The sequence below is a fragment of the Poromitra crassiceps genome, assembly GCF_964638095.1.
Source record: "Poromitra crassiceps genome assembly, chromosome: 16".
Lineage (NCBI taxonomy): Eukaryota > Metazoa > Chordata > Actinopteri > Beryciformes > Melamphaidae > Poromitra > Poromitra crassiceps.
In genome coordinates this window covers 39,006,148-39,021,147 of record NC_139645.1, presented here as the reverse complement: position 1 = coordinate 39,021,147, position 15,000 = coordinate 39,006,148, and the positions used below count along the sequence as shown (strand labels likewise).

Below are 15,000 nucleotides of genomic sequence, written 5' to 3'. Positions count from 1 at the left end.
TGCAGGGATGTAAAACAACAACCATATTGTGGAAACTAAGCAAAATTTTTCGTTTTTTTCTTTTAGTTTTTTCAAGATAAATAGCTAATGCAAGGACCCGAGGTTAAAACCACGGCAACGCACTTCTGACGGAGTGGACGACAGCCGCATTTGCGCGACAACACAAACTGCAGGATTAACATCTTTTCCGGGCGTATTGCAAATCTTGGTCTATTCTATTTACTTAGCCTATACTATTTACTTATTTATTCAATGGCAGGATTAAAGCAGAAACATATAAACGTTCATTCTGAATTTCATTTATTAAATAAATACAGCACTTTGAAATCATGGGTTCAGATTGACCAATTCAATTTACTGATTTATTTATTTCTAAAGAAAACACATTTATTGATGAAAGATCAGCTCCATGTGTGCTTATACTGTATATAGATAAAGCTGCGTTAATTTGTCCCAATTTCCCCCCATGCAGGGAGGGATCATTAGTCTTTCTGATTCTGATTACATTTGCTGAAAAATTCACTGACTACAATAGTATATGCAGACATGGTCCAGACTATAATCAGGGGAAAAAAATGTCAATGTAGAATTTGCAATCATGTATAAATCTATACCCATAACAAACATTCAAGTAAATGTATGTTAACGTAAAAATGTAGAGTGGATAGGCCTGGATAGACTGAACCTGGCTAGAAAAGTTAAGCTATTCTTTTTTTTTTAACTCTTTATTTAACAATTTTTCAAACAACAAAGAGACAAGACATGGCATACTCCCATTGCTAAATCACCCATTTATAAATTAGTCGACTCGAGTGGAAACGGACATGGAATTTTAATGCAAACATAAATTAAAACACTTAATTGAGCCAAGATAGCCAGATATTGCTCTTTGACATTCTTCAGACTACACAAAATACATAAAAGGTACCCCCCATAAGTTCTGTCTGGAGACATTTCTTTCTTTCTGACTAAAAAAAAAGTGGGGGATATACTGTAAAACTCCCCCAAACTACTACTACAGCTGACCACTGCGAGCCTGTGCGAGGTTCTTTTGGCGCTGTCACGCTTCCAAAAATAAAAAATGGCGGAGGCTGCTGGGTGCTGATGTTGCAATGGGGCAATATGGAGCTGTCATTTCTTTCCATAAAAGTTCTTTGATTAAGCTAGCACTGCACAGTGTGTCCTCCTACGCACTGAACACAAGAAGAAGAAGAAGAAGATGAAGCTAGCACTGCACAGTGTGTCCTCCTACGCACTGAACACAAGAAGAAGAAGATGAAGCTAGCACTGCACAGTGTGTCCTCCTACGCACTGAACACAAGAAGAAGATGAAGCTAGCACTGCACAGTGTGTCCTCCTACACACTGAACACAAGAAGAAGAAGATGAAGCTAGCACTGCACAGTGTGTCCTCCTACACACTGAACACAAGAAGAAGAAGATGAAGCTAGCACTGCACAGTGTGTCCTCCTACGCACTGAACACAAGAAGAAGAAGATGAAGCTAGCACTGCACAGTGTGTCCTCCTACGCACTGAACACAAGAAGAAGAAGAAGAAGATGAAGCTAGCACTGCACAGTGTGTCCTCCTACGCACTGAACACAAGAAGAAGAAGATGAAGCTAGCACTGCACAGTGTGTCCTCCTACGCACTGAACACAAGAAGAAGAAGATGAAGCTAGCACTGCACAGTGTGTCCTCCTACGCACTGAACACAAGAAGAAGAAGATGAAGCTAGCACTGCACAGTGTGTCCTACGCACTGAACACAAGAAGAAGAAGAAGATGAAGCTAGCACTGCACAGTGTGTCCTCCTACGCACTGAACACAAGAAGAAGAAGAAGATGAAGCTAGCACTGCACAGTGTGTCCTACGCACTGAACACAAGAAGAAGAAGAAGATGAAGCTAGCACTGTACAGTGTGTCCTCCTACGCACTGAACACAAGAAGAAGAAGAAGAAGATGAAGCTAGCACTGCACAGTGTGTCCTCCTACGCACTGAACACAAGAAGAAGAAGAAGATGAAGCTAGCACTGCACAGAGTGTCCTCCTACGCACTGAACACAAGAAGAAGAAGAAGAAGATGAAGCTAGCACTGCACAGTGTGTCCTCCTACACACTGAACACAAGAAGAAGAAGAAGATGAAGCTAGCACTGCACAGAGTGTCCTCCTACGCACTGAACACAAGAAGAAGAAGAAGAAGCTAGCACTGCACAGTAGACTCAGGCTCGAGGCCTCTTCCACACTCAACAGCACCCTCTTACATGCCCATTCATTCTTTACACAGGCACATCCTCATTTCAATTTGAATTAAATTATAAACAAGTTAGGTCGTGGTATGTCTCTCTGCTTTTCAAGTGTGCCATTGACTCACAATGGAATGCTAATATCTCTCCCTGCCTCTCTCCTGATGCCAGCAATATATTTTGCTTTGTATGAGTATGTCCTTATGAGGCCCGAATTAATTCTGCTATTAGCAAGCAGAGCAGGTTTCCTCTGTCTGTCCACATGGTGACTACCTCCTCACAGTCCTCTGTCTGTCCACATGGTGACTACCTCCTCACAGTCCTCTGTCTGTCCACATGGTGACTACCTCCTCACAGTCCTCTGTCTGTCCACATGCTGACTACCTCCTCACAGTCCTCTGTCTGTCCACATGCTGACTACCTCCTCACAGTCCTCTGTCTGTCCACATGGTGACTCCTCCCCCTCACAGTCCTCTGTCTGTCCACATGGTGACTACCTCCTCACAGTCCTCTGTCTGTCCACATGGTGACTACCTCCTCACAGTCCTCTGTCTGTCCACATGGTGACTACCTCCTCACAGTCCTCTGTCTGTCCACATGGTGACTACCTCCTCACAGTCCTCTGTCTGTCCACATGGTGACTCCTCCCCCTCACAGTCCTCTGTCTGTCCACATGGTGACTCCCCCCTCACAGTCCTCTGTCTGTCCACATGGTGACTCCCCCCTCACAGTCCTCTGTCTGTCCACATGGTGACTACCTCCTCACAGTCCTCTGTCTGTCCACATGGTGACTACCTCCTCACAGTCCTCTGTCTGTCCACATGGTGACTACCTCCTCACAGTCCTCTGTCTGTCCACATGGTGACTACCTCCTCACAGTCCTCTGTCTGTCCATATGGTGACTACCTCCTCACAGTCCTCTGTCTGTCCACATGGTGACTACCTCCTCACAGTCCTCTGTCTGTCCACATGGTGACTACCTCCTCACAGTCCTCTGTCTGTCCACATGGTGACTACCTCCTCACAGTCCTCTGTCTGTCCACATGGTGACTCCTCCTCCTCACAGTCCTCTGTCTGTCCACATGGTGACTACCTCCTCACAGTCCTCTGTCTGTCCACATGGTGACTACCTCCTCACAGTCCTCTGTCTGTCCACATGGTGACTACCTCCTCACAGTCCTCTGTCTGTCCACATGGTGACTACCTCCTCACAGTCCTCTGTCTGTCCACATGGTGACTACCTCCTCACAGTCCTCTGTCTGTCCACATGGTGACTCCTCCTCCTCACAGTCCTCTGTCTGTCCACATGGTGACTACCTCCTCACAGTCCTCTGTCTGTCCACATGGTGACTACCTCCTCACAGTCCTCTGTCTGTCCACATGGTGACTACCTCCTCACAGTCCTCTGTCTGTCCACATGGTGACTCCTCCTCCTCACAGTCCTCTGTCTGTCCACATGGTGACTACCTCCTCACAGTCCTCTGTCTGTCCACATGGTGACTACCTCCTCACAGTCCTCTGTCTGTCCACATGGTGACTACCTCCTCACAGTCCTCTGTCTGTCCACATGGTGACTACCTCCTCACAGTCCTCTGTCTGTCCACATGGTGACTACCTCCTCACAGTCCTCTGTCTGTCCACATGGTGACTCCCCCCTCACAGTCCTCTGTCCGGTGACTCCCCCCTCACAGTCCTCTGTCTGTCCACATGGTGACTACCTCCTCACAGTCCTCTGTCTGTCCACATGGTGACTCCCCCCTCACAGTCCTCTGTCTGTCCACATGGTGACTCCCTCCTCACAGTCCTCTGCCTGTCTACATGCTGACTCCTCCCCCTCACAGTCCTCTGTCTGTCCACATGCTGACTCCTCCCCCTCACAGTCCTCTGTCCACATGCGGACTCCTCCCCCTCACAGTCCTCTGTCCACATGTTGACTCCTCCCCCTCACAGTCCTCTGTCCACATGTTGACTCCTCCCCCTCACAGTCCTCTGTCTGTCCACATGCTGACTCCTCCCCCTCACAGTCCTCTGTCTGTCCACATGCTGACTCCTCCCCCTCACAGTCCTCTGTCTGTCCACATGCTGACTCCTCCCCCTCACAGTCCTCTGTCTGTCCACATGTTGACTCCTCCCCCTCACAGTCCTCTGTCTGTCCACATGCTGACTACCCCCTCACAGTCCTCTGTCTGTCCACATGCTGACTACCCCCTCACAGTCCTCTGTCTGTCCACATGCTGACTCCTCCCCCTCACAGTCCTCTGTCTGTCCACATGCTGACTCCTCCCCCTCACAGTCCTCTGTCTGTCCACATGTTGACTCCTCCCCCTCACAGTCCTCTGTCTGTCCACATGCTGACTACCCCCTCACAGTCCTCTGTCTGTCCACATGCTGACTCCTCCCCCTCACAGTCCTCTGTCTGTCCACATGTTGACTCCTCCCCCTCACAGTCCTGTCCACATGTTGACTCCTCCCCCTCACAGTCCTCTGTCTGTCCGCATGCTGACTCCTCCCCCTCACAGTCCTCTGTCTGTCCACATGCTGACTCCTCCCCCTCACAGTCCTCTGTCTGTCCACATGCTGACTCCTCCCCCTCACAGTCCTCTGTCTGTCCACATGCTGACTCCTCCCCCTCACAGTCCTCTGTCTGTCCACATGCTGACTCCTCCCCCTCACAGTCCTCTGTCTGTCCACATGTTGACTCCTCCCCCTCACAGTCCTCTGTCTGTCCACATGCTGACTACCCCCTCACAGTCCTCTGTCTGTCCACATGCTGACTACCCCCTCACAGTCCTCTGTCTGTCCACATGCTGACTCCTCCCCCTCACAGTCCTCTGTCTGTCCACATGCTGACTCCTCCCCCTCACAGTCCTCTGTCTGTCCACATGTTGACTCCTCCCCCTCACAGTCCTCTGTCTGTCCACATGCTGACTACCCCCTCACAGTCCTCTGTCTGTCCACATGCTGACTCCTCCCCCTCACAGTCCTCTGTCTGTCCACATGCTGACTCCTCCCCCTCACAGTCCTCTGTCTGTCCACATGCTGACTCCCCCCTCACAGTCCTGAGCAACTCTCCCTCAAGCTTGAATGTCATTAGAGTTATTCATCTGACTCCTTCTTTAGTCTGATTGAATTATTCAGCCTCTGTGTGAACGGCAAAGTTAATACCATGTGATTTTAATAAGCCGAGAGGTGCAGGAGGGTCTCTGAGTGCAGCGGGGCAATGACTTTCATCCTCGAATGCCTCTGAGAGAGATGTGTGCAGCCAGCAGCAGAGTCGGCCGGCCCACACCTAGCTACACTGAGCAGTACAGTGTTAGCTAAAGGAGGTGGGCCCACACCTAGCTACACTGAGCAGTACAGCGTTAGCTAAAGGAGGTGGGTAGCTACACTGAGCAGTACAGTGTTAGCTAAAGGAGGTGGGTAGCTACACTGAGCAGTACAGTGTTAGCTAAAGGACCTAGCCCACACCTAGCTACACTGAGCAGTACAGTGTTAGCTAAAGGAGGTGGGCCCACACCTAGCTACACTGAGCAGTACAGTGTTAGCTAAAGGAGGTGGGTAGCTACACTGAGCAGTACAGTGTTAGCTAAAGGACCTAGCCCACACCTAGCTACACTGAGCAGTACAGTGTTAGCTAAAGGAGGTGGGCCCACACCTAGCTACACTGAGCAGTACAGTGTTAGCTAAAGGAGGTGGGTAGCTACACTGAGCAGTACAGTGTTAGCTAAAGGACCTAGCCCACACCTAGCTACACTGAGCAGTACAGTGTTAGCTAAAGGACCTGGCCCACACCTAGCTACACTGAGCAGTACAGCGTTAGCTAAAGGACCTGGCCCACACCTAGCTACACTGAGCAGTACAGCGTTAGCTAAAGGACTTGGCCCACACCTAGCTACACTGAGCAGTACAGCGTTAGCTAAAGGACCTGGCCTACACCTAGCTACACTGAGCAGTACAGCGGTAGCTAAAGGTTGTGGGCCCACACCTAGCTACACTGAGCAGTACAGTGTTAGCTAAAGGACCTGGCCTACACCTAGCTACACTGAGCAGTACAGTGTTAGCTAAAGGACCTGGCCTACACCTAGCTACACTGAGCAGTACAGTGTTAGCTAAAGGTTGTGGGCCCACACCTAACTACACTGAGCAGTACAGCGTTAGCTAAAGGTTGTGGGCCCACACCTAGCTACACTGAGCAGTACAGCGTTAGCTAAAGGTTGTCGGCCCACACCTAGCTACACTGAGCAGTACAGCGTTAGCTAAAGGACCTAGCCCACACCTAGCTACACTGAGCAGTACAGTGTTAGCTAAAGGACCTAGCCTACACCTAGCTACACTGCGCAGTACAGTGTTAGCTAAAGGACCTAGCCCACACCTAGCTACACTGAGCAGTACAGCGTTAGCTAAAGGACCTAGCCTACACCTAACTACACTGAGCAGTACAGCGTTAGCTAAAGGACCTAGCCCACACCTAGCTACACTGAGCAGTACAGTGTTAGCTAAAGGGCCTAGCCCACACCTAGCTACACTGAGCAGTACAGTGTTAGCTAAAGGGCCTAGCCCACACCTAGCTACACTGAGCAGTACAGTGTTAGCTAAAGGACCTAGCCCACACCTAGCTACACTGAGCAGTACAGTGTTAGCTAAAGGACCTGGCCCACACCTAGCTACACTGAGCAGTACAGTGTTAGCTAAAGGAGGTGGGCCCACACCTAGCTACACTGAGCAGTACAGCGTTAGCTAAAGGTTGTGGGCCCACACCTAGCTACACTGAGCAGTACAGCATTAGCTAAAGGTTGTGGGCCCACACCTAGCTACACTGAGCAGTACAGCGTTAGCTAAAGGAGGTGGGCCCACACCTAGCTACACTGAGCAGTACAGCGTTAGCTAAAGGAGCTGGCCCACACCTAGCTACACTGAGCAGTACAGTGTTAGCTAGAAGGCCTAGCCTACACCTAGCTACACTGAGCAGTACAGTGTTAGCTAAAGGACCTGGCCTACACCTAGCTACACTTAGCAGTACAGTGTTAGCTAAAGCAGGGGTTCCCAACCTTTTTTGTGGTGCGGACCGGTAGATAGATGGAAAAAAAAGTTGCGGACCGGTTGTCAATTTTAATATATATATTTTTTTTTTAAATAAACATAGGCTATAATATTATAGGCTGTGTTGTAGTTGAAACATAGTTTCGAGTTGACGTTTATTTATGTTTGTAGTTTGTAAAAAAAAAAAATTTGGACCGGGCTCATGGCCCGGTACCAAATGCGTTGCGACCCGGTACCGGTCCGCGGCCCGGTGGTTGGGAACCACTGAGCTAAAGGACCTAGCCCACACCTAGCTACACTGAGCAGTACAGTGTTAGCTAAAGGACCTGGCCCACACCTAGCTACACTGAGCAGTACAGCATTAGCTAAAGGAGGTGGGCCCACACCTAGCTACACTGAGCAGTACAGCATTAGCTAAAGGAGGTGGGCCCACACCTAGCTACACTGAGCAGTACTAGCGCATGCGTCCTCTGATACATGTGCAGTCGGCACCCGCTTCTTTTCATGACAGCGAGGCGTTTCACCGGCAGGACGTGTCGCATAGAAGAATCACGCTAATCCCCCCAGTTCCACTCCCCCCGACCCAGCGCCCCGGGTGACCAGAGGCGGCACTGGTCCAGCGACCAGGACTCCCACCGGCTTCCCGCCCGCAGACACGGCTAATTGTGTCTGTAGGAACGTCTGACCAAGCCGGAAGTACCGCTGCCGGTCCGCGTCTCCGCAGTGGTATAGGCGAGTGCTTTTACCCTCTAGACTACCCTGGTTGCCCCCGACCCTTGCTCTCCCTCTCTCTCGTCATGGTCCACACACCTGCTTGGGCCAGGTGGAAATGGTGGGCTGTGAGCGCTGCTGAAGTGAAGATCACTCTTTAAGCACTGCAGACAGCCAGCTTTGTTTTGCCATCTGGCTCCAATTGTGCTGACAAAGCCAGAGGTTCCTGCAGGAGACAAAAGAGCTGAAATGAGGGGCCCCAGGATGATGGGGTGCCACGTTATGTGTGTTATCTTAATGAGCTGTCCGGAGGAGCGCGTGTGTGTGTGTGTGTGTGTGTGTGTGTGTGTGTGTGTGTGTGTGTGTGTGTGTGTGTGTGTGTGTGTGTGTGTGTGTGTGTGTGCGTGCCTCCCCGCTCAAAGCAGCCTGATTGGAACAATAAGCAGTGATAACTAGAGAGCCGGGCTCATTCATTTAGAAGGGAGGCTTCCCTTTGTTGCCTTGAGAGCAGAGGGCTGCAAACTGTTTGGAACAAACAGCACGGCTCTAATTCACCATTCATTTGCAGCTGGTGAAGCCAACAGCACCCCAGTCCCCTTGCACACACACACACCACACACGCACACACACCACACACAAACACACACACGCACACACACACTTCTTCAGCCCCGCCTCCTCTCTGAAATGAGTTTAGTAATCTGAGCGTGATGTGCTGTTTAATAGGGGGGCTGCAGTAATCCTGTCAGTAGCTGGCTTGGTTCCGTGTGCGCGAGCGAGCCCCTGTCTCTCTAACTCGTGGACTCTAAGGAGCCGGGCCTTAGCAACAAGGCCCGGGAAGAGAGTGTTAGTCGGTGACCCAGTTGTTTCATTTGAAAAGCCCTCTGAAAGGGGTGGGCCATGTGAAAAGCCCTCTGAAAGGGGTGGGCCATGTGAAAACACTCTTTCTGCTGTGTGTTCAATTAACCCCTCTTTACCGAGGCAAGGTCCTGTGAAGGTGGACGACGAGGGAATATCACACTCCATAATGCTGATAGCAGAGAGACACCATCACCCCCCTTCCCCCGCACGCGCTGCCTCCATGCCAAGGCCACACCCCCCCGTGCTGCCTCCCGCCTCCTCCATGCCAAGGCCACACCCCCCGTGCTGCCTCCCGCCTCCTCCATGCCAAGGCCACACCCCCCCGTGCTGCCTCCCGCCTCCTCCATGCCAAGGCCACACCCCCCCGTGCTGCCTCCTCCATGCCAAGGCCACACCCCCGCACATGCTGCCTCCCGCCTCCTCCATGCCAAGGCCACACCCCCGCACACACTGCCTCCCGCCTCCTCCATGCCAAGGCCACACCCCCCCGTGCTGCCTCCCGCCTCCTCCATGCCAAGGCCACACCGCCGCACATGCTGCCTCCTCCATGCCAAGGCCACACCCCCGCACACGCTGCCTCCTGCCTCCTCCATGCCAAGGCCACACCCCCGCACACGCTGCCTCCTGCCTCCTCCATGCCAAGGCCACACCCCCGCACACGCTGCCTCCCGCCTCCTCCATGCCAAGGCCACACCCCCGCACACACTGCCTCCTGCCTCCTCCATGCCAAGGCCACCCCCCCGCACACGCTGCCTCCCGCCTCCTCCATGCCAAGGCCACCCCCCCGCACACGCTGCCTCCCGCCTCCTCCATGCCAAGGCCACCCCCCCGCACACACTGCCTCCCGCCTCCTCCATGCCAAGGCCACACCCCCGCACACACTGCCTCCCGCCTCCTCCATGCCAAGGCCACACCCCTGCACACGCTGCCTCCCGCCTCCTCCATGCCAAGGCCACACCCCCGCGCGCTGCCTCCCGCCTCCTCCATGCCAAGGCCACACCCCCGCACACACTGCCTCCCGCCTCCTCCATGCCAAGGCCACACCCCCGCGCACACTGCCTCCCGCCTCCTCCATGCCAAGGCCACACCCCCGCGCGCTGCCTCCCGCCTCCTCCATGCCAAGGCCACACCCCCGCACACGCTGCCTCCCACCTCCTCCATGCCAAGGCCACACCCCCGCACACACTGCCTCCCGCCTCCTCCATGCCAAGGCCACACCCCCGCACACACTGCCTCCCGCCTCCTCCATGCCAAGGCCACAGTCAAAGGATGGATGACAATTGCTGGAATGGTATTAAAGCCCCGAGCTGAATAGCTCATCACCCTAAATGTCTTGTTGATTTTAAGGAGCTAGCTAGCTGCACCGCGGCACGGCAGTATAAAGGTGACTCTTTAGTAGGTAGACAAAAACAAGGACAGCTGTACCAGACTCAAAGTCACCTCTGTGCTTATTATATTCCCCCTCAGCCCTGTCTATTGGATTATTCACATAACTATGAAAATACAACACCTTGTGTGCACCTCTTGTACCCGAAATCTACACCTTCTGTTTCTCATGGGAGTCAAAGCCTGTAGCCTGGTGAGTGAATGAACTGAATAGTTTAACCCATTGATACCTGCATACCATGCAGCATTTGCATGTATATCCCTCATTTGTGTGTGTATCCCTTTAAGACCGCGAACCGCGGTCTAAAGGGATACACACACAAATGCTGCATCAGGTATCAATGAGTTAAGGATGCCCATCATAGGGAGCGAGGCTGCAGGTTCCTTAGAGTTCAATCCTTTTGTGTTGCCTCAGGGAATACAATCCAATATATTTGACTATAGCTTGGAAATGATGAGTAAGTAAAATGGTGAAGTATGTTTTTAAGTGTAACTTTTTTTTCTTTTCTTTTTTTTTCTCTAAAAACAGCCTTGTAAGGAAGGAGTGAGGAGTCAGATAACTGCAGGCAACCAGAAAAGCTACTACTAAGAACTGGTTGTTCTCCAAAAATAATTGCTACCAAATCCTCACGTTAAAATGACTTGCACGCTTTCCATATGTATTGGTATTGGCCCAGTCTAAGCCACCAAGAATAGGAGTTGTAACAGTAATCCATACTCATTTGGCTTGGGGGTGTCATAATGAAAAACATGGCTTTTTGAAATAAATTGAATTACCAGTCCAAAGCCTTGTTAAAATGTAGCCATATTTCCAGTTTTATGGACCTGCAGGTCACTGATGTACCATCCCTCTGTGCTACTGTTAGAATTGAGAAGGCCTTGGAAAGCAGCCCCAGGCAGCTCAACATGGCCTCGCTTTTCACTGGCACCAAAGACTCTGCCAGAGGGCTCTCCCAATGGTCACACATTACTGCCTAAAGATATGTAAATAGAACATTTGTGATGCCTTCATTAGGAGATATGGGTCACAGGATAGCTTCAACAGCGCTAATTAAAAGAGCTCCCTGTGCACCTTTGCACCATACAGTACGCTACATGTTTATTAGCATGTTCTCTTAGCATCATACAGTACACTACATGTTTATTAGCATGTTCTCTTAGCATCATACAGTACACTACATGTTTATTAGCATGTTTTCTCAGCATCATACAGTACGCTACATGTTTATTAGCATGTTTTATTAGCACCATACAGTATGCTACATGTTTATTAGCATGTTATCTTAGCATCATACAGTACGCTACATGTATATTAGCATGTTATCTTAGCATCATACAGTACGCTACATGTTTATTAGCATGTTTTCTCAGCATCATACAGTACGCTACATGTTTATTAGCATGTTTTATTAGCATCATACAGTACGCTACATGTTTATTAGCATGTTTTATTAGCATCATACAGTACACTACATGTTTAGTAGCATGTTTTCTCAGCATCATACAGTACGCTACATGTTTATTAGCATGTTTTATTAGCACCATACAGTACGCTACATGTTTAGTAGCATGTTTTCTTAGCATCATACAGTACGCTACATGTTTATTAGCATGTTTTCTCAGCACCATACAGTACGCAACATGTTTAGTAGCATGTTTTCTTAGCATCATACAGTACACTACATGTTTAGTAGCATGTTTTCTTAGCATCATACAGTACGCTACATGTTTAGTAGCATGTTTTCTCAGCACCATACAGTACGCAACATGTTTATTAGCATGTTTTCTTAGCATCATACAGTACGCTACATGTTTAGTAGCATGTTTTCTCAGCATCATACAGTACGCTACATGTTTAGTAGCATGTTTTCTCAGCATCATACAGTACGCTACATGTTTATTAGCATGTTTTCTCAGCATCATACAGTACGCTACATGTTTAGTAGCATGTTTTCTCAGCACCATACAGTACGCAACATGTTTATTAGCATGTTTTCTTAGCATCATACAGTACGCTACATGTTTAGTAGCATGTTTTCTCAGCATCATACAGTACGCTACATGTTTAGTAGCATGTTTTCTCAGCATCATACAGTACGCTACATGTTTAGTAGCATGTTTTCTCAGCATCATACAGTACGCTACATGTTTAGTAGCATGTTTTCTTAGCATCATACAGTACGCTACATGTTTAGTAGCATGTTTTCTTAGCATCATACAGTACACTACATGTTTAGTAGCATGTTTTCTCAGCACCATACAGTACACTACATGTTTACTAGCGTGTTTTCAGTACCATACAGTACGCAACATGTTTATTAGCATGTTTTCTTAGCATCATACAGTACGCTACATGTTTAGTAGCATGTTTTCTCAGCATCATACAGTACACTACATGTTTAGTAGCATGTTTTCAGCACCATACAGTACGCTACATGTTTAGTAGCATGTTTTCAGCACCATACAGTACGCTACATGTTTAGTAGCATGTTTTCTAAGCATCATACAGTACGCTACATGTTTAGTAGCATGTTTTCTCAGCACCATACAGTACGTGACATGTTTATTAGCATGTTTTCTTAGCATCATACAGTACGCTACATGTTTAGTAGCATGTTTTCTCAGCATCATACAGTACACTACATGTTTAGTAGCATGTTTTCTCAGCATCATACAGTACGCTACATGTTTAGTAGCATGTTTTCAGCATCATACAGTACGCTACATGTTTAGTAGCATGTTTTCAGCACCATACAGTACGCTACATGTTTAGTAGCATGTTTTCTCAGCATCATACAGTACACTACATGTTTACTAGCGTGTTTTCAGCCCCATACAGTACGCTACATGTTTAGTAGCATGTTTTCTCAGCATCATACAGTACGCTACATGTTTAGTAGCATGTTTTCTTAGCATCATACAGTACACTACATGTTTAGTAGCATGTTTTCTCAGCATCATACAGTACGCTACATGTTTAGTAGCATGTTTTCAGCATCATACAGTACGCTACATGTTTAGTAGCATGTTTTCTAAGCATCAGACAGTACGCTACATGTTTAGTAGCATGTTTTCTCAGCACCATACAGTATGCAACATGTTTATTAGCATGTTTTCTTAGCATCATACAGTACGCTACATGTTTAGTAGCATGTTTTCTCAGCATCATACAGTACACTACATGTTTAGTAGCATGTTTTCTCAGCATCATACAGTACGCTACATGTTTAGTAGCATGTTTTCAGCACCATACAGTACGCTACATGTTTAGTAGCATGTTTTCCTAGCATCATACAGTACGCTACATGTTTAGTAGCATGTTTTCTCAGCATCATACAGTACGCTACATGTTTAGTAGCATGTTTTCTCAGCACCATACAGTACGCAACATGTTTATTAGCATGTTTTCTTAGCATCATACAGTACGCTACATGTTTAGTAGCATGTTTTCTCAGCATCATACAGTACGCTACATGTTTAGTAGCATGTTTTCTCAGCATCATACAGTACGCTACATGTTTAGTAGCATGTTTTCTCAGCATCATACAGTACGCTACATGTTTAGTAGCATGTTTTCTTAGCATCATACAGTACGCTACATGTTTAGTAGCATGTTTTCTTAGCATCATACAGTACACTACATGTTTAGTAGCATGTTTTCTCAGCACCATACAGTACACTACATGTTTACTAGCGTGTTTTCAGTACCATACAGTACGCAACATGTTTATTAGCATGTTTTCTTAGCATCATACAGTACGCTACATGTTTAGTAGCATGTTTTCTCAGCATCATACAGTACACTACATGTTTAGTAGCATGTTTTCAGCACCATACAGTACGCTACATGTTTAGTAGCATGTTTTCAGCACCATACAGTACGCTACATGTTTAGTAGCATGTTTTCTAAGCATCATACAGTACGCTACATGTTTAGTAGCATGTTTTCTCAGCACCATACAGTACGTGACATGTTTATTAGCATGTTTTCTTAGCATCATACAGTACGCTACATGTTTAGTAGCATGTTTTCTCAGCATCATACAGTACACTACATGTTTAATAGCATGTTTTCTCAGCATCATACAGTACGCTACATGTTTAGTAGCATGTTTTCAGCATCATACAGTACGCTACATGTTTAGTAGCATGTTTTCAGCACCATACAGTACGCTACATGTTTAGTAGCATGTTTTCTCAGCATCATACAGTACACTACATGTTTACTAGCGTGTTTTCAGCCCCATACAGTACGCTACATGTTTAGTAGCATGTTTTCTCAGCATCATACAGTACGCTACATGTTTAGTAGCATGTTTTCTTAGCATCATACAGTACACTACATGTTTAGTAGCATGTTTTCTCAGCATCATACAGTACGCTACATGTTTAGTAGCATGTTTTCAGCATCATACAGTACGCTACATGTTTAGTAGCATGTTTTCTAAGCATCAGACAGTACGCTACATGTTTAGTAGCATGTTTTCTCAGCACCATACAGTACGCGACATGTTTATTAGCATGTTTTCTTAGCATCATACAGTACGCTACATGTTTAGTAGCATGTTTTCTCAGCATCATACAGTACACTACATGTTTAGTAGCATGTTTTCTCAGCATCATACAGTACGCTACATGTTTAGTAGCATGTTTTCAGCACCATACAGTACGCTACATGTTTAGTAGCATGTTTTCCTAGCATCATACAGTACGCTACATGTTTAGTAGCATGTTTTCTCAGCATCATAAAGTACGCTA

The 15,000-nt window shown here is 47.9% G+C and overlaps 1 protein-coding gene across 3 annotated transcripts in view; it reads left to right on the top strand.

Annotated features, from left to right (window-relative positions):
• The window catches only part of cd276 (CD276 molecule), a 164,635-nt gene that overhangs the window by 125,081 nt on the left and 24,554 nt on the right, over window positions 1-15,000 (top strand). The window lies entirely within an intron of this gene.